Source organism: Mycteria americana, chromosome Z, assembly GCF_035582795.1.
Source record: "Mycteria americana isolate JAX WOST 10 ecotype Jacksonville Zoo and Gardens chromosome Z, USCA_MyAme_1.0, whole genome shotgun sequence".
Lineage (NCBI taxonomy): Eukaryota > Metazoa > Chordata > Aves > Ciconiiformes > Ciconiidae > Mycteria > Mycteria americana.
In genome coordinates, this window is record NC_134396.1 from 42828558 (window position 1) to 42849488 (window position 20931).

At 38.5% G+C, this 20931-nt stretch overlaps 1 protein-coding gene and 1 long non-coding RNA gene across 4 annotated transcripts in view; both read right to left on the bottom strand.

Moving 5' to 3' along the window:
* CDC42SE2 (CDC42 small effector 2) overlaps positions 1-20931 on the bottom strand; it is an 87299-nt gene that overhangs the window by 64027 nt on the left and 2341 nt on the right. Inside the window, exons 1-2 of one of the 3 annotated variants that reach the window (XM_075527079.1) lie at positions 17852-17953; positions 7499-7571 (exon numbers count right to left, since the gene is read on the bottom strand). The exons of 1 other annotated variant lie outside the window; for it this stretch is intronic. The gene's annotated coding sequence lies outside the window, so the exon portion shown is untranslated. Of the gene's footprint in view, positions 1-7498; positions 7572-17851; positions 17954-20931 lie in introns of those variants that run through there. One more of the 3 variants, XM_075527078.1, reaches the window with a different exon arrangement.
* LOC142421797 (uncharacterized) lies at positions 5125-5943 on the bottom strand. The gene is made up of 3 exons (XR_012778978.1): positions 5888-5943; positions 5650-5740; positions 5125-5247 (listed from the first exon to the last, which is right to left on the bottom strand). It is a non-coding gene; the product is annotated as an uncharacterized LOC142421797 (long non-coding RNA).

Here is a 20931-nt window from a genome sequence, read left to right on the forward strand (position 1 = left end):
TATAGTGTTATACTGGGGGAAGGAGAGAGGGAGAAGAGCAAGGCAGAGCAGAGCAAAAGAAACTATACTCATGAAACAGGCCTGAAGGTTACATACAATATAAAAGAACTGGGTGGGAGATTTGTTTGTTTTTAAACAAATAAAAAAATTGAAAAAAGGGGAAGTAAAAGCACTTGTAATGATACCACAACAGATAACCCACTGCATTAAGGACCTTTGCTGAAATATATCTAAATATCCAGAGGCAAAGATAGTGCAGGAGATATTGACGAGGTAGATGGAGAGCAGATGGAAGAGGGTACAGAAACAAAGGAACCTTTGTATTTATGAGAGAGCACTTGTTGACAAAATAATTTTCTAGACTGGCTTATCTGAAGGTAAACAATGACATTTTGACAGTAAATCCTATTCTTCTTCTATGGCAACCCTGTTAACAGTGAGAAATTTCAATGATCTTCCATGAGTTTGTTTTCCCTTCAACAGCTAAATCAAGTAAAAACATCTGTGTACAAACTAGGCTGGGGATCTGCACTTTAAAATCAGCTGGGACTACAGAGATTCACGTCACAGTGTGGTTCTTGATGTACTTCTTAAGTCACAGTCCATTAGAAGGCAGAAAACATTCCATACAGCAGCACCCCGGTCTCCTGTAGCATCTCAAGTTAGGAGCCTTATGTTAGAAGCATCTCAAAACACAACTGGAAAGTTAGGTAGCTACATTTTCAGAAGTGCCAAGTACCCAGCAGCTTCCACTCAAAGCCTGCCAGAGTGGAGAAAAGCAGGTGCTACACAACTACAGATTTGGCTTGATGTTTTACAAATCAAAAAATTCCTCTGGCACCCCCACCCCTCAATAATTAATTACAATGCTTCTGCATGCCTCCACTCCCTCTTCTGCATAAGGAAATTAACATCTTTTCATATACATGTATAGCAAATAACTATCACCCATACATTCCTCTTTAAGAGAGTGTATTTCACATTTCCACCTCACCACAGTAAAAGCATCTTCCCCAACAATACTGGCGCTAACTTGAAGAGACTACTCTTAAAAAGGGGGCTAGACTGGCATTACCATCCTCATTTTTTAATTCACTCATATTAACCAAAAAGCAAACAAAAGCCCCAGTGAAGCCACTGCAACTTCCCCAACACTATTTTCCTGCCTGAGTCAACTCAAAAGCACCATTCCTCTTTTGCTGGTCAATGGGATTTAAGAAAGTTATGACTTGAGGCCACTCTTCCAGTTCTTAAAACCCCTGCACCAACAAGTCAATGTGCTCAGGACGCACAAGTGCGGTTCAGCCTCCAAACACGATTCATACTTCAGGCTGGCTGACCCAACTTGACTGACAGAATAACTGTTGACAAATACTTGGAATGAAGTCTAACAAACCAGCCTCAAAAGAATGTTCAGTCATGCATAATCCAACCAGAGAGAGGCACGGATCTATTATGCAACAGGAATAATGGAAATACTGGCCTACTTACCCTTCCTCCCCAATCTACTCAGTAACAGATAACATTCCTGGTAGGATTAATAACTGGGAATCAAGAAAGACTAGAAGGATTAAAGATTGATGTACATTTCAATACAGAGAACAACAGAAAGACAACCTGCTTCTTCTGAATTGCCTCAGTCAAAAGAAGAAATCAGATTCTTGAAAAATGCTGCAGCTACTAGCTTTTGCTTAAGGAGGCAGGAGCAGCAAGAAATTACTTCACTCATTATATTTTAAAAAGAAAATGACATCGCAGAATGCTGTCTTATGACAAGCCCAATATGATTTGCATGAAGCATATTCCAAGAAACTAGATCAGTCTCTCCTGGACACAGGGTAGCATACAAACAGGTCAACCAAACTGCAACAATTCTGGACTTTAGTAAACATGCAGACTAGCTGTCTGTGAAACTACAGAAAGGAAGCAAGAAGTCTGTGAAATCTGCATGTCCAAAGCTGAATGTTAGTAAGATTTTCAAGACAGTATTTTGAATCTATGTGCCAAGCTCCTGAGTAAGTGCTTACTGGAACACATCCCTCCTTCAAGGGACATAGCTTAAAGTGCTTCTCCTATTAAAGGAGTACCCAGTAAGCTGTACATAATGTTAAAAAACAAAACTAGAAAATAATCCGTTCTATGTCCTTCAGTGTTCTGTAGCAACTGTTGGTCCAAAAGAAGACATCAGAATGGAAGACTATTTTCTGTAGCAAAGATGAACCTGAAAGTTAAATTGGGCCATTAGCAAATTACTTCCTCTTTCCTTCTTGATACTATATCATTAATATAGGAGAGAATATTATCCTTTTCCTTCTTTTGAATAAAATGGACAGTTGCCATGGCTAGAAGTTCCACCCGGAATTCAAGAAGAAGATTTAGATATGGTAAGGGAATCGGATCTCCTCCACTGTGTTCACTTCTGCATCCAGCCTGCTGTAAAGCTCAGATTCTTAGACTTCATATGAGCTCTTCTCTGCCTCTGAGCTACCTAACTTACTAGATTTTAAGTATCTTAAGTAATTTCATGCTGTAAAATACGGTTCCTTAATTATTTGATACCTACAGCAATCTAATTTGACTATATATAACGCATGCACATTGTCTGGTAGCTTTTCTGAATGGGTAGGCATTGCACGTTGGAGGGTAACTACAAATCTGATGTACAGAAGACAGACAGTAAACACTAAACAATTTGGGACAAGGACCATTAACACTCAGCCTGGACTCTCCCAGGAAACAGGATGCCAGCGTTCAACTAGTCCCAGGGCATTTGTCCTTGGCCTTCTCACTGCAGACAGCACTTTGTCCTGAGCATTACGCACCACATTTGCTTGAGGTATTTTCTGTAGAGCCATAATTATTCATGGTGGTAAAAGCCAGGATTACACTCTTAGGCTTCTTAGGTTTTGTGCCTTAATTACAAAATGGCAGATTTTTTTACTGCATAAGATCACATATAAAAACAAAAATATGATTGCAAAGTACAGTGTGTGTAAGAGGGCAGGAAGCACATACAGATTTTTCAGGATGCCACATTTCACACTGTACATAAGCTTAGCCAATTTAAGGAAAAGATTACAGCATACGACTGTACTTCCAGAAAGAGTAAAAAAAAAAAAAAATCTTATAGAACAGAACTTCCCAATCTGTTAGAGATACTTTAAATATCATTGTAAAGTACATTCTATAGCTAGTTAGAAGTCTAAATATAAAACCTTGAAAATGAAAGATCTCTCAGGGTGTATATTAAATATTTCAAACTACAGTAACTGAACATCATGCAGGTGTACTTCCTAGCATCATTTCTCCGTGGGTCTCGTGCTTTCCTTCCCTTCCCCATTACACTGCAGGATGGCTTAAACTGGCTTGTCCTCCTTTGTGGGTACATGTCTAATTTAGACATCAACCAATATTGCCAACACACTTTCCTATCCTACTTTTTGTTTGCTATTCTCCATACAGACAGGTGTAACGAAAGTTGGCTTCCATGACAGCAGTTTTCTTATTGACAGTCTTAGATTCCTAGCTTTCTTCTGTTTTATGGTTTCCATTGGCACTAAGCTTCAGCAACTGTGTTCCTCATGTTCCACCTTCCACAGTAAAGTGACAGCAAAAGTTGTACTGTGGACTTCTGTGTTAGTTTTGGTCAATTAGATCATCTGTGTTCTACTTCAAAATGCAAACAAAATGTTTCAGGGAAAAAACCAAAACCATTTTTGAAGACCTATGTAAGAAGCTGAATCAGTCACACAATCCAGCTGCACCCCAGTGATTTGGCCCAAGTTTAACAATGAAGGAAGTGGAGGACAGTCAGACACAAACACAGTGCAAGAGACAGCAGTATGAAATGTGAGTATTTATACAAACGGGCATCTGAAATGGAGTAACAGAAGAGCACAGTTTTGCATTTGTGTTACTTCAGAGTTATTCTACAGGATTAATGCAATGATCAGAACTCAGGAGTTGCAGGTAGAAGTTAAGCTAAACTGAAAAACAAGAGTCCTTCATTAAACTAAATGTTAAAATCCAACATCTTATGGGAATCTTTTTCCTTTGCCCCTAAAGTGAACAGCACATATAAATTTCAATTAAATAAGTGAACTAAAACTTCTCTTTTTGCCATTTCTCCAACTTCATTAATCAATTATTAAATTGAAAATGGGAGTCATACAGAATTGATTAAAGTGTGGTGTACTAAGTCTAAACACTTCCTTACACAGGAAACTAAAATCTATGAAAATCTTACTCAGAAAAGACAGCCCATGAACCACATTTGAAAACCATATACTACAAAAGCAAGGTCATAGAAAATACATATTTCAGATTTTGAAGATATGCAGGCTTTTCTGTGGTGGCACCCAGTCACAAAGACAACACATGGATAGTCTGCTAACATTTTAGGCTAGGACTTCTGGCTGCAAGAGCATACTGAAGTGTTGTAGAAGCTTTTAGTGCTAGACCGAATGGAGTAAGGATTTCCTTGACAAACTCAAGTCATTTACTAGTGTAAAAGCATTTATCTAAATTCACTACCATTTTGACACTACCTCCAGAAGGGAGAAAATACATTTTTTTCCACCTTCTCCCCTACCCCAGTATTCTAGATCTTTAGTGAATTAAGTGATAAGTAGCAATAGTACACTGGAAAAGTTAAGGAAAACACTTCATCTTTTTTTCAGAGTGTTCTGGGTTTGCTGTAAGCAGTTGGAAACTATATGTTTCAGAGTATCATGAGACCCAGATAAGGAATATACTAACTACGATGAAGAGCCACAAGCCTTAATGCTTTCTCCTTCACATGACTGGAAGTACATCCACCCACCATGTGGTCAAAGACATGTGACAAGAAACACTGGCTGTGTGAATGAAGATTGAAGTCCAGCCACACAATTGCAGGGGGACAAGGGAGGGAAAAGTTGCAGGGTTCTAGGTAAAGAGGCAGCAGGGAATGGCCCTGGTGCAGTCCGGCATCACTGTCTTACAAACTGTCAGTTTGAACCTCAACACACTTAAGATAAATGAAGAAAAATATTAGGACTTCAAGCATGGGGGTTTTTAGGCTGGAATAGGACACATGGTAAGATGTTTACGGAGATTTTACACTCACCAATTTCATAGCTGCCAGCGAGGCAAGTCAGGAAGGCTGTACTTCCTGACCTGTGATTGAAACTTCCTGCAGACACTCCTGGAGCATGTACAGAAAGGGCAGCCAACAGGTTGGGAACACCCACTGCACTTCACTTGTTTCTGGCACAAGAATGAAATACACATATTTTTGCACTGAGTTCTCTTTGCTCCCTGCCTCCCCCTGCTCCAGGGGGGATCACCCCTGACTGACACCAGTGCTCCAGGAGAAGTCCTGTCTCTTCCCCACTTGGTCTTCCCATATCAGCTCTCATCCATGCCCTCCTCCTGCTGCTTGCAGTACAGCCCTTACTTGCCTCTGGTAGTAAATATTCCTCCTCTTTTCCTCTCAGCCTTCTTCTTCAAAGAGACATCACCATCTTTTACCTGCCCTTATCATCCCTACATCTGCTACCCAACTGCCTGCCTTCTCTTCTCCCCCTTCCATCCACCTCCACAGGGTGGGTTTTTTTCGTTGTGGGGTTTTATGGGGTTGGTAGGATTTTTTATTTGTTTTAAAATTACCTGATTGTGCTACCATTTCCTTCTTCTCTCTCCCCCCTCCTGACAGAGTCTCAAGGACAGAGATTCCCCATCTCTACACCTCGTTCTCATTCTGCAATGAAACGTTTTTCCACAGGGTGGGTATATAAATGTCTGGGGATGCTCCTGAGGCACAGCAGCAAGCAGCAGCCCAGAGGAGCAACTGCAGGGCCAGCCAGGGAGGCTGCAGCTCCTGCTCCCACTTTGGGATGCCACTTACACTTCCAGTTTCACGTGCTAGTAATAAAACCACCTCCTTGTCACATCCTTCTCCAGGGTAAATTCATGTGCAGACTCTTCCTTCCCCAGGCTCTCTGGCAGAAAGATTCTGCAAGTAATAGTGAAATCAGAGCTGAAAAAAACAGGTGTGTTCATAGAAAGGAGGTGTACAACACGAGGGATAAGCCCAAACATGTCTGGTATCAGTCATACTGAAAACACTTCAGAGTTGTCAAAGGAACATGGGGGAAGGGAGAGAGAAAGAAGGAAACAGAAAATTTAATGTAAGCCATTTACGACTATTTAAATGAAATTCAGCATACTTAGAGTATTTTTAGAGTAAAGCATCAAGTTTGATTGCTACTTGAATTACACACTTCATGAATGGTGCTTAGAAGCACAAAGAATAAGGTAAAATAGAAAGATATTTATGATGTAGTATCTGAGAAATGAAACTGTGTTTTGCAGGCTTTGCTCTCAATAAGCAGAATTGTGCAGTGCGTTCCACAAGTTACACCTCTGAGGAAGCAGCATGAGTAAGAGGTTTTTATGCACATTTCCTAAAGTACTGTTACCTAACAGAATCCTCCTCCACAATTCGTCTGGATTTTTAGACAGCAAAATATGAAACAGTAAAGGAAAACATTAAAGTAGAATTTACAAGCTTCCAAAATTGAAGTTGCTATACAGACCTGACCTCATAAGAAGCCAGCAGTAGTTTCAGGGTTTAACTGTTCCATCAGTACTCATATAATCCACAGAAATTAACCCTACATAAATGCTCTGCAATTGTATCACTTACAAAAGTCGAATAGGAATAGATCTATCCCATAATTTTGCTGGAGGCAAATTCAGCCAATGAAGACCACTGGCCATTCATGTACATTACTTAACACCACACCAAAGCACGTGCGCTTGATGGGAATTAGAAAGTAGTAAAGTCAAGGTGGATGGGTCCTTCAAAGGATAAGCAGTAGCATATGATATTAAATTGTAAGTTAAATTATTAAAGCCATGAAAGGTATCACACAAAGAACACCAAAGGAGTTTTGTCATCTTATTGAAGAATTAGGTATTGGAGAGCTATTTAGAAGCCTTATTTTGAGAAAAGGAATAGGAATGTGAAATTGACATAAAGTAATTAGCAAATCCATCAAGAATATACTTCGGTAAGAAAATTACAGAAGGAAATCTAGATAAAGTATATGTGGCTGCACATACCATGAATACCAGAGTCTCTTGGGACACCAAGACAATTTAATGCTGTCAAAAATAACTCGTTAAATTAATTGAGGGTCACAAAGTACCTGGACCTCCTGTCAAAGTCAGTCTGAATTGGATATGAATATTAATCAATCTGTTTTTATTATGACAAAGGATATTTGCATATCATAATTCTGCTGGACTTCTTCTCAGGGGCTCATTGCCAGGGAGGCACTTGAAATGCCACTTAGAATTCATGAGAAGAGCCATGAAACCAGATCCAATCTCCTTAAGGTTAAAACCCCCATCATGCTTTGATAGTTTTGGTACCACAATGAATATTCATAGATCTGTCATCTATGTTTACCTCAACATTTAAAGTAAAAAGTAAACTGACAGTATTACCTACCTGAATTTCACAACTTCAGTTACTCTAGTCCTTTCTTTAAGCAGCAAGTTATTCACTGAAGTGATCCCCAATTCTAGAGAGCAAGAAAGGAGAGAAAAAATGGTATAAGTAACTATCTATTACAGTTCCTAACGCAAATTAGTTATAATGGAGACCAGTGTAAGTTCATGTTAGCAGGAAGAAAAGAAAACAGCTACCAAGAGGAAGAGTCAGGAGTTCCTCCAACTCTTCTCCTTTGCAAAGCACCACAGATGTCAGAACAGCTGAGCTATTGCCATTTGTGAATGAATTCAAGGATTAGAGGCTACCTTGTTCACTGCAGCGTTGGAAGAAACCTTCACTGACTTGTGCACTCTTGGGTGCTCTTTATTCTTATCCTAATATGTTTACACACTGTTTAAAATATATATATAAAATGTGTGTGTGTATATATACATGCATGACATAGTTAAAGGAAGTAAATAAGGAGCACGGGTTCAAAAGCAGCAGCTACTTAGTTTTGGCTGCTCCCTTTGCTAGGGTCACACCTTAACATTAGCAGGGGCTGGTGGAAAGGCCTTAAACCAGATGTATATTTCAACATTTTTGTGTGCAAGATTAGTTAGATAATCCTTCTTACTGATGACCCTTCAGATCACTGGCAACACCAAGTAGTTCAGGAAATAACTGGTTTGTACTAAGTGCCCAACAGAAATGTGTAACTTGGCAGTTAAGTCTCATGACATGTGTGAGGTTTAGCAAACGAGTTTGTTATTGAATTATTGTCCATGACATCTGCTACCAAGTTAGCAGTTCTCAGTAAACGGAAGGATGGATTACAAGTACTGCAGGCAATAACGGAAAGGAAACACATTCATAAGAGCTGGCTCTGAGCAACAAGAATCGCTGCTCTAGAATCTGCTGTTGGAGTAGCAGTGGATTATTTACCAGTGTTAAACCTGTATTCAAAAAAAACCCCAAACCAGAACACCCCTGCATTCAGAGAGCATCCACATGCAATGACAAACTGTCATGACAGCATTTGTATATCAGAAATGGGCTTCAAAACAGACAGAAGCTGTGACGAAAGCTGAAAACGCCAAACAATCCAGTTCACACTTCAAATGTTCATGTAAAATAAGGTAAAAGTAGTAGTAAATTAAATTTTATGCATCTCCTACGTTAGGTAGGACAATGTTTTGTAGATTTTATTTAAAAAAAAAAAAAAACACAAAAAAAACCAAACCACCTCTCTTTTACACTTGAGTTACACTTGAGTTCCCTGGTGTTTCATTTTTCACACTACGTTGCAAGACATTTGCTTGCTGACTTTCACTGGGGGCTTGTTTGTCATATTTCAGCCCGTCCTTGCTCACAAATCAGGGAACAGAGTCTTCTGTTTTTTCTCAGACTGACATAAGCCAGATTTTAAAAGTAAAATTAAGGTTTTTTTAATCTTTACCCCTGTAGTTTTCAGAAAAGACTGTCAGAAAATTTATGGACTAGAAACAAAGAGCTGAGGCAGATAAGAGCAGGTAAAACAGACTATAAATGAAGAAAAATGGTAAATTAAGAGAATAATGCTGGGGAGGAAAAGAAGGAAGGGGGAAACCTGTCTGGACAGCGTTACATGTCAGAGACAGAAAGCTTTGATCACCTTTTTTGTTAGGATAGAAACCTGGGTGGTCAAAAAAGAAAGACTTCACAACAGTGGATTACTAAGAGGAACAGTATTAGGAATGGCTATAACTGCCGTCATGAAAATAACGTTCGATGATTACACAGCCCTGACAGTGACACACGGAGACTCTGTGGAAAGAGCAAGATTTGAGTCTCCTTCCTTTGGCTAAGGAGTCAGACAACAGCTTTTTACCCTTTGTTTATCATTAGTTACCTCAGAATAATGAAGAGGAGACAAAAGTAAACTTTAATTGACAGAACAATAAGCTTGACAGACTATATAAAAGGTGTAGAGTTACTGGATGAAGGGCTAGAGAACTGCAGGTCCCAAAGATGGGACACCTGGTCGGAGCAAAGCAGGAGGCTATCAACATAACAGCAGAGGCACACAGGGAAAACACTTCAATATCATAATGTTTGGGCTCCACATAAACTATATTCAGAAAACCTGTAAGCAGAGTTCTGATGATTTTTCTTTCCCCTGGTATAATAATCATACCACAAAAAGCTGTTCCTCAGACAAAACAGCTGAGCAACCAGCTTATAAACACATGACACCACACCGGTTGCCTAACAAATTCAATAAGGCAGCAAGTAAAATCCTTAAAGCCAGCAAGGCAAACGTGCATTTTTAGAGTAGATGTCAATTTTGTAACTGAATTGTCACTGAAAGTTGGCGTACTTCTAGTTAAAGACTCTGTGGACAGTACCCAATATATAGATAGGAGAACCAACTAATTTCACTGTAGTTAAACATGGACCTCCTCACTCAAATGCAATGCAACTGAAATAAAAATGGAGAAAGATTCATATTAGTAAATTTTACTGAGAGAAAACTGAGACAATACTGCATTATGAGATGTCAGCACAGAGTACACATTAATAGCACACATAACATCCTAAAAACATGTAGAGACTGCAATTCTGCATAAGCAATTTCAATATGTAACAATATTTACACAAATGAGGTAACAGTATATATAAGAATATCTGTATTTATGATTTCTAAGCCAAAAGTCCTCCTCCACCCCTCTCCTTAAAGAAAAATAGATTAAGTCGAGAATAAATTAATTGCACTTTCCTAAACTGTAGCATTAGAAATTTAGGGCCATGCTGTTAAGAGCAGCAGGACAGAACGATTAAAGCCATCCTTGTACAATAACATTTTAAAAAGTCACTCACAAAGGAGATCTGGACCAGTAGTTGTAAGTCATTGTGTCACAGCTATTTTAGAGTCCCAGATGAATGAAGCCTGTAGACTAAACCCACATCCTAATGGACAATCTAATTCACAAAACCACTTCTATAAATGGTAGACTTCTGGCTTGAAAGGCTATTAAATGAACTGGCATAACGTACCAGCCAGCAGAGTGGAAAGAATGGTTGTTTGCAGGTACTGCCAAGGCACACTACTAATCAAGCTGTAACCACTTTCTGTGAAGTCTGGACAGTTTATTGCAGACTTGCCCACATCACTCAATTATTAAGAATGTCAGTTATAAATAGCAATTGTCTAAGCGTTAGCATTTGCATGAGAATTTGAAGCTTTGTTTGTCTGAAGCCTTGTTTTCAGAGCTAACAATTCAGTATATTCCTGTAGTTCTAAATAATAACTAAATTACTGATTTAACCAGTTACAAGAAATTGCTACTCTTGCAACATTAGCAGGCGATTTCATTGTTATCCTGACATTATCTGCTCAGATGATTTCTTATTTTACTTAGTCCATCACATCTTAAAAGTCATATTAACCTTTGAGAAGTTCAGTATAAAACCAGTGTATGAAAACAAAGATGACAAAGTACAGATCAATATGATAAATGACGTACAATTACCTTAGAAAGGTGAAACATACACATTAGTACAATTCTACTGAAGAGATACACATTCTTTTAGAGAACCTAAATGCCAAAGAAGTCTATTTTGATGGGGCAGCTACAAAAGTGTCATAAGCATTAACAGACTTGATAAAATTAATGCTGTTATTACTAGGTGTATCCAATTCAGAGAGAAAAATCATTAGTGCAGCCCCATAACATTTTCTAAGTTGTTTTCTAATTACACAGAACAGGTTGAAATTCGATAAAGAACTTGAAGACACTGTATATGTAAAGTGTAAGCTTTAAAAATACATTTGTCTTAAGGAAAAGTATTTTCTAAGCTAAAGAGGCCATGAGTTTATGATAGATGAAGAGTTAAATAGCCTGTAAACATTCAGTCCTTTCCACTGGGAAAACCAAAAAAAATCCAGACAGTGAACTTCAGCAGTTTTACCAGATTATCCATAAGAAAATGATAATCTAAACTTTATTTTGGGTTTTGTTATCTTCATTAGAACATGACTTTTTGATCCTTTTGCAAGCTATTAAAAACAGAAATGGAAAAAATACCAAGGATTAGTTTTGCACCTGCCAAGTAATTTTTGTATCTCTATAGACATATATAGTATATAAACACAGATTTACAATCATCTTTCCATTCCAGTCAATGGCAAAGTCACATATATATACAGAAAATTACAGATAGCCAGTAGAGCATATTTTATCATTTCATTATGAGCTTATAACTGGTACACCAATTAATTTAATAGAGCCCTAATGAACGTGAATGGAGTTAATAAATGTCAATGAGTTCAGAGCTGTGCAAAAGAGCCCTAAAGGTATGTAACACTAAATGTAAGTTGAGGCACAAAGAATCATGAAAGCTCATTTTAGTTTCTCCCATTCCTATCAGAGGTATGTAAGTCTCAACATTAGAGTCCTTTAGAGGACAATGTAGAGACAGAGTTTACACTTAGATATGTCTGAAGGAGGAAGATATCTCTATTCACCAACTTAGCCTAGAAGAGGACTTGGGACAGTAGCCTACTTTAACTTATCTCCGAATACCTTTTCCCCACCTCAAACGTTGTTCAAGAGATCTTTAGAAGATAGCAACATTAAGACATTTCAATATTTTATAATGTGTACATTTACCTCCCTTGGCCTCCAGAAATCTCCTCAAGAAAAAAAAGCAAATAATCCTCTTGGACACTACTAGGAGTCAGACACACAGAAGGCTGACCTCCAGGTCATGTTTATCTGTGCTGGCATCAAGTCTTCCTATTTATTCTCTGTTCTAATGAAATTCTTCGGCTTATCAAGTGACACAGGTGTGTCTACTTGGATGATGAATGGACAACACTGCATGAACACACTAAGGAGAAGACCGAAAGATACCTGGGTCAGAGGCTGGGAGTGCAGAAATTCAGCTATGTAAGGCATGAAATCTTGTATTTCATTCCAATTAGACACACTGGATTTTTAGTATGGAGAAACCCAGCATGTATTACAATGTTTGAGAAGCTAAGCCTTTCATAAAGAGAAGGAAAAAGTATCTGTGCACTAATACTTCTTTCTCAGATTATTTTACTACCATATAACCTAAGTCTAACAGTGATCTCTTTCACTGTATGTAAAGGCTTTCCTTTTTCATAAGGAAACAACTGAAAGATCCTAATACTGTCAGGGGTCTTGGTGGGAGGAAGGTGCATTTAATAGTATGCTTTTCAGAAGCAGGTACTGTGTTTTCATACCTGCCAACTTAGACTTTGAGAACCTGACATGAATAACTTCAACTGATTTATCAGATAAAGGATGTAATTTACTTAAATTCTTGCTTCAAAATCTAGTATGAATAATCCCTTAGCTGTCTGCTTTAAACCACACAGGTGACAATCAACCTGTGTGCTACTACAAATCCTGTACTAACAGAAGTAGACAGGTCGAGGTAATCAACAGAACAAAAAAACCCACCCCAAACTACAACAGATCATTGTTTGAAGTTCTATCGACCCTGAAGTTTTGTCTTTTAAAGAACTACAAAGAGAGATACCCTGTTAGTGGACATTAAACATCTCCTTCTTCAACAAGTAAAGAAAGGACCTAGCAAGTCACTACCCACACAAACAGATCCGCTGCCTACACAGTGGAGTTCAGCCTTCGCAAAAACAGCCCTGAAAAACCGCAACTTGTTTTCCGAAGGCAAAGACTTTCGGAGTCATCACTTCCCACGCTTACCCTCTTGAAAGGGGGCCTGTCATTTTGAAGAAAAAAATACCATAGTAATAAGCATTATTACTACAACAGACTGCATATAACAAGCGAATAGCATTGTAAAAACAAAAGACACCAAGTGATGTGAATGCACACACGGATGGCTCAGACCTACAGCTGACTGTGTAAGTTCAGGACAGCGTGACTGAGTCATGACTGTCATGACTGTCATGACTCCGTGTCATGCCAGGCTCATCACTCTGCTCTGCCAGTGGCACAGGCAGCTCTCATGAGCCCCCCCCGACTCACCTGAACCGTGATGCAGAGAGAGCATTTCAACTCCACACCCCTCTTGGTGGTTTTGCTATAGGGTTTATCTGTGCAATGAAAGAGTGAATAAGCCCATTCTCTCAGGCCATCTAACATAAAAGTCATTATAACTTGGCCTGCATTTTGAACCAGTATCAATGCCTCTGTAATTCAATACAGTGGGCCAGTATTTTTAAACTAGTAAGTTACTGCAACTCATCAGAATTTGAGACAATCAATATAATGATGGGGAAAATAAATCATCCTTCATCCAAGTCTCCCATTTTTTTTTCCAGTTTATTTAGACTACAGTAGTAAAGAGCCAACAAATGTCAGGTTTAACTTCTCCTGTCCACCACACAAAGCAATAGCTAGTCTTCCTATAAATTGATAGGAATTTGTAAGATTCTGTCACCAGCACTGACTGTATAAGGGTAATTATTAAGAACCAGTTTCAGCACTCTAAAACAGAACACAGTTCCTCTCAAAAATCTTTTTTTTTTTTTAACTTAAACTAGCATTGACTGCACTTCAGAACTAATTCCGTGTCTAAGACAACAACTGCATGTACAAAAGCATCCAGACAGGCTTGCCCAAAACCACAAACCTTAAAACATTTGCAATGACTTGGCAGAAATCACCAGGACATGAGCTATCAGTAATAAGTGTCCTTGGTATGTAGCTCCAGTGGTAAAACACTGACTTTTAAGCCTATCCATGAGTTCTTAGGCAACAAAAGAGTTTTGGAGTTTCTTTGCTAGATTACAAGATTCTTATATGCCATTTCCTGAACAGAAAGAAGACTCAATGATTACCCACATATCTGATTATTTCAGTGGATTGGTTTCAGAATTTAAAAAAAAAAAAAATTAAAAATCAGACTATACGCAGTATTAGATGCATCATATTACTTTGTTTTTAATTAAGCAAAGAACATATCTACATCAAAGAACAAGCAGTGCTAGTGGCACTGAGCATACGCAATATTAACAGATTCTGTTAATGCAGATTCTGACTTCAGCCTTCCTCCCCCACACACACATTCATTACCATGGTGATTTGCAAAATTTGCTGCCTGGGATTTTGGAACAGTACAGTATTTGAAATGCCCCTCAGCATCTTTGAATAGATGCAAACACAAATTAAGTTACATTTAAAGAGACAATAAGCCACAAATAGTTTGATAAAGCTGTCTTTACAAAAGAACACTGACAAAAATATCTTAATATGACCTCAACCAGTAGAAACAAAGCAACAAAGCTTTCACATTATGTGAAAGAAAGGGAACTAAGTTTAAGGATTCGAGAAAAGAAACAGCATACATTCAGTATAAAAAGCATAATCTATAATCACCCACTATCTCTGTCAACAATTGAGTAGCTATCTGTAAAAGTGTCACTTTCAGAACAATGTATTTTCTTTTTTCTTTTTAAGGAATTCTTAATTTATATACTATTTCACTAAAATGCACACTTGGACTATAACAGATCTATGCCTGTTGTGAGTTTCCCACAAGTGGGATCACTCTTGACGCAGTTTCTTTTTATTATCATTTTCAACAGAAACAAAAAAAAAATCATCTTAAGAAATGAGGATCATCTTACTGTGAATACATACATATCCTGCCAACGTAAAGGGCACAGGACTGGGAGCAAAGGCAACAATTCTTGGTTCTTTGTGCCCCAACCAAACAACAGGTTAAACAAACAAATCTACCACAACCTCCAGTATCTGTATTATCCTGTATATACAGTGATAATGTCTCATACTTTAGTTTGTAAGCACCTTGGGATACAACTAACACAATTATGATTCTAATGAAGAAATACAAAAGACAAGACTTCACCATAACTGCTACCTGCAGGTAGTGACAAATATTACCCTTGCAAATGCATTCTTGCAGAGATGCAGTTGACTTTCTTCACAGACACAACTGTAATGGATTTAAGATCTCTAGTGAAAGGTTCACCACTAATTTCATCATGGCCAGGGTTTAACTTGAAACACTTAAAACTGAAAGGCGTTCCTCACCGCTCCTACTGACTTCCTGGGAAGGAAAGGCCCGAGGTAAGTGGAAGCACCACATAACAATCATGCATGGGTGAAGAAGAGGCACCAGTGCAGGCATTTACAGGCTCTTCTTCAGAACCCTCACAGGAAGCTTGGCAACGGTGGACCCTGGAGGATGGTCCATGTGGAAAAACTGCGTTCAAGTCAAACACACGTTTCACGATAGAGTGGCTGTACTGACGTACTGCCCCTTCAAATTCACCTCAACAGTCTTAAGTCCAGCTAACATTTTTCAAGAGCATCACAAGGCTTACCCATTACAAGACAGCTTAGCAGAAAACAAGTTACAATTGTGTCAAATAAGAGCTGGACACACCTAGATTAATCTTTCAGAATAAGTCACTATTTCAACACTGAAATAAAAAGGCTTGATTACCCAGCAGACCCTGGCTGTACCAGTGATATGCTGCCACTGTAAGCAGATCACCTAAACATTTGTGTAAGATGAATTTTCGATAGGACAACAACAAAAAAGGAAACAAAATAAAAGAATACACCAGAGCTACTGACTTAGTCTTCCATTAGCTTCACAAATTATTCCCCCCACATGCCTGAGGACAATAAAAAAAAATCTGATGAGCAAGGAGTGCATGAAATACCAAAACTAAAGCAATTATTTGAAGACCACTCCCTGCTCCCTCCTCCCTCCCCTTAAAAATGAGAGGTTACTTAAACCTTTCTAAACCTTTCAGTCCACTGTAGATTGACTTCTTGGATATGCCACCACCAAATAAAAAACAGATAAACTCCTGCTTCTGAAACACACATACTTTTGGCTGGAGAAAATAGTTTCTATCATATCTCAAAATCTGTTTATACAGTTCAGGTGAACAGGACTACTCTTAACTTCAAACTAGTCTCTTACATCAATTTTAATTTCTTTTTGTTATCTCAAGGCAGAACAAACCTCATAAAACTCAGCTTATTAGAAAAGGACTTCAGTATGGAAAATCAGGGCAAGGTATCATTCACTTGAAGGGTTAAGAGGGGAAATAGGTAGTTGAGCTCAAAAGAAAAATTGTTCTCAGGAAGCCTTAAAGGAGTAGGTAGAATTCCTTTAGCAACTGGTGTTTGAGAATAGCTGCATCACATGGGGCCAATTAAAAGAGATGTTATCAGTCAGCACAAGAGTTATTGAACATGAGCCATAAGATTAAAGCCATCAATAGATGTAACAAAGAGCTTTCTGCATGTAATATTTCAATATGTACTAGTATGACTGTTTTGACGAGGAAGCCAACTGCAATTTATGAAAGTCCTATTTTTGGACAAGATCTAAACAGCCAGTCTCCAAATTCAGCAGGTGAGTACAAGAAAGATGACAAAAGATCCCCTTCCAAAAAGGCAGTGAGGGAAAAAGTATATCAAGCTCATACAAAGATAGTGCCTTTTCTGTCATAAAGTACAGGCTTAAGTTTAAGACAGAAATCACCAACTTCATTCCAAAGACAGATACACTTATTTTTTCTATGAGGACAACTGGGATTTTAATTGGGAAGACTTTGGTGACAACACACTTTCTATTCTGTGGAAAGTTTTCCTATGAAAACATTCCTGAACTCTGTGTAATAACTCATAAAGTTCAAGGGATGTACAGTCAGAAAAAAACATGTTGAGTTGCACAGTAATTTGTAAAAAAGCACAAGACACCAAAATACCCAGCAAACAATGATGCAGTCTGTAATCATTTAGTTCACACATTGTTTTGCCCTTGTACTGTGATTTATATACTGATAAAACAAATAGCTCTCTCTTTTAGCCTAAATGGTTAGAGATACTTACAATATTTTATCCCCGCTTGCCTGAAGTGCAACTGTAAGTACTGTAACTGTTTTGCTGTGAAAAATTATTGGATCAGAGTGGTCATCACCATGTGTAATCTTCTCCCAGCATTAGGAGCCCCTTATTGTTTAGATGAAAGTTTCTCCTTTACTACACTAAAGATGAATTACAATTTCTCCTCCAGCATCTCTCCTCCAATGTAGAGGCAATGGAGGCAATGATTTATACAGTGCAAACAAACCTCATTATGGGCCATGACACTTCTGCTACAATTTATGTACGGTGAGGAGAGGATTCCAACTCTGTTCAGTGAAGGACTGAGCTGCCAGTTTTCTAATAACCACAGATCAAGTGCTTAGGTAACTGCAACTCGATAGACCTCTGACATTACTAGATGTTAGCCTATACTGTGATCCATACTTTGAACATCAGCCAAACAAGCAAGCCATCCACTGAACACAACCCACAGAGATCCATTTCAGTTGTTTGTTGAATATACCTTAACCGTCACTTTGAAGCAAGCTGAACAGCAGTTCCTAGCTCTTCAGGCAGTGCAACTGTCAGCAGCTTGCTTTCTCCCACATACCACTCTGATGCACTACTGCACACACAGAGAGAAGGTATCAGTTCTCCCTCTGACATCTCATGACAAATATTACCAACCTGATGGGACAGAAAGCTAACTAAATCAGAGGAGGAAGTTAACACAGTATAGTCGTGTTTCCAGGAAGAAGCCTGCAAAACCTGCTGATGATCACATTGACACCTTATGTCTTCCTCCTTACACCTCCCTCCTAAACCCTTCTGTTAAGGTGACACTGACAAAGAAGATGGAAGAGTGCTCTGAAGTAGGTCTGCACTCCCTTAACAGTGCTTCATGACAGGCAACAGAGCTCCTCTTCCTCTTGGACTTGAGGAGAAGTGATCAAGAGAAACTTCTGTTCCTCTTGGGACAATAATTACCCTTGGACTAGTAGTTTCATGTCACACATCATATTCTAACTACACAGGAAACATTGAACTAGAAAGAGACCAAAGGGGTCCTCAGGCAGAGTTACCCAGCTATATAACAGGCACTGAGAACAGACCCTCCCATAGGACACTCACCAGCCTAACTTTCCTACAATCTGTTAGTAACAGCCAGCTTTCTCACTGCTAAACTTCCTCTTCAATCTGCTCTCTACATGCAGCCCCCACTTCAACATTCTGTTTGATTACTCTCTTACCCACCTTCATTTGTTTCAGGTTGCTTGTTCCTAGAATTTGTCATTATTTCTTGACATCATCACTAGTCATGCAATAAAACAAGAGACACTAATCATGCAAGACAGACGTGCTTCATCAAAATATCCTGAAACCTTTAAGTGACTGTGAATACTCAAAAGCCTCTCTTCAGATTTACTGACATTTTTTAAACAAAAAGGAATCCAACCCACCCATCTCAGGATCAGCATCCTTCAGAGAAGCATTCTTCCTCCCCCTCCCCCCTTTATTTTCCTCCCAGGCTTGGCTACAGAAAGGAACACCATGTCCCTGCTTTTCTAATGCATCTCCATCTAGTCTGTTCAAAAATTCATTCTTGAAAAAAAATAATAATTTAGTTGTGCAGTCATCATCACGTACACTTAGCTTCAGTACTTTTAACACAACAGTAATACAGGAAGACACCTATAGTATTAAAAGAACTCCTTCATGTTAACCCTGCTAAGTATACTTTAAGAATTGATAAAATTGCATTAGAAGACAGGCATATGTGTACCAGCTACGTCTGTGAAGTAAATAGCAGCCAATTCCCTACAATCCTTCAGCATATATAAGAAAGTATTTCCCTGACTTTTAAGGTATCAAAACAGTGACTAACACTTTCACAACACCCTCAGTTCTTTTAAAACTCAGTTATTTGCTTTACAGGCCAATATTAAGATTAGGAGACACAAGAGGACTGATGTTAAACAGATATGGTAGTTACTAGCAAACACATTTTAACGAATACAACACAGCAAGGTACAACAAGGCTCTATGAAGGGCTACACTAGTCTTCACCCATTTTCTCTAATCTGAGCACACAGAGAGGTGTACAGCAAGAAACAGATACCCAGAGGTAAGGCGGTGACCAAAGATAACTGGGTCATTCAGACACATGTTTATGTAAAGTGACAGTCTTTAATATTAGCTAGAACCATATCTAGTAAGAACATGTGTTGCAGTAATGAATTTGATGATAAATTGCTATTCAGTTCCTGGACTTATGTTGTCAAGTGTAATCAAGAGCTGCAACTAAGTTGCTGAAAGCTAATTTGAATAATCAAAGTATCACTCAAAAGTAAGTTAAAGTTAGTCATATTTTAATTCTATACAAGTACTCAGTGACACTGACCAGAACCCAGTGGGTTTCTGCACACAGAGCTAACAGGAATCATGGCAGAGTTTGCAAAATAGACTGGCAAGAGATTTTCTTCAGCAATATGGTATGCTGAGCTTACATATAATTTGCCACTCCACAACAGGCTAAGTTCACCAAAAATGAAACAAACAAACAAAAGACCTGCAAGGGAGGTACTTCCAGGAAGTACTTTAACGTTGTTTTTTTTTACATTATTGAGTAATTTAATTCCACATTATGCTTCATGCCTGAAGGTTGGTCTATAAATCACATTAAGCAAAGCAAACGCCTCAACACTATTCTCAATAGTTTGAAAATATTCTTGAACTCCAAGAAACTGCCACCTCACTCATACACCACAGAATAACATATGTTCTCCTTGTAATTTGTATGTCAATAGTGTAAAGAAAAAGTATTTTTCTACAGTGTATTGTAATTCTAGCAGGAAATCCTAACTGAAGAGACAAAAAAACCCCAAACCTGTTCACACCCCACCTTTGAGGGTCAAAAGGTCTGGCACAAATATCTAAAGAGTTTGTGCAAGTTTGCTCTAAAAGGCTTGCTCAAGTTACCAGGTGTTACACGGACTCCTCCCCAGTGGACAATGAATTATAGCAGCAACGGCTGATTAACGTTATTTCACCACCACAAAACATTACTCCTTCTAGGAATGTAAGAGAGTGTTGATTAGACTTCTTGTTGGGGAAAAATATGAAATGAGATGTTTAACACTTCTTGTTTACTGTAATGCCTCCATAGGACATGATCTGATTTCTCGACACTACTCTAGGGTTAATGTTTTATCACTGCAACGAAAGCTCTGATATCTAGGTAAAAGTCACAGTAAAATATTTAGAAAGCCACTTGGAACACACACTTTATTTCTCTTCTCCCCCTCCTGCTTCTAAATCAACTCAACTTATTTTTTGGACAGCAGAAACTATGATGGGATGCTCAAAACATTTCTGGCTGTCCTTTCCCTATCACGACAAGCCACCATGTCCACAAGGCTTCCCACAGACCACCACACTGCAAGCCACCACAGAACTTCTGACACCCTCGTAAGGTCAGAATTACTAGCAAGCTTCAAAACAATTTATTTTGTCTTGGTTATACAACACCTAAGTAAATTGTCAATTAGATTTCAGCAAAAGAGCCCTTAAATCAAAGTTAATATATGACACAGCTGTAACACT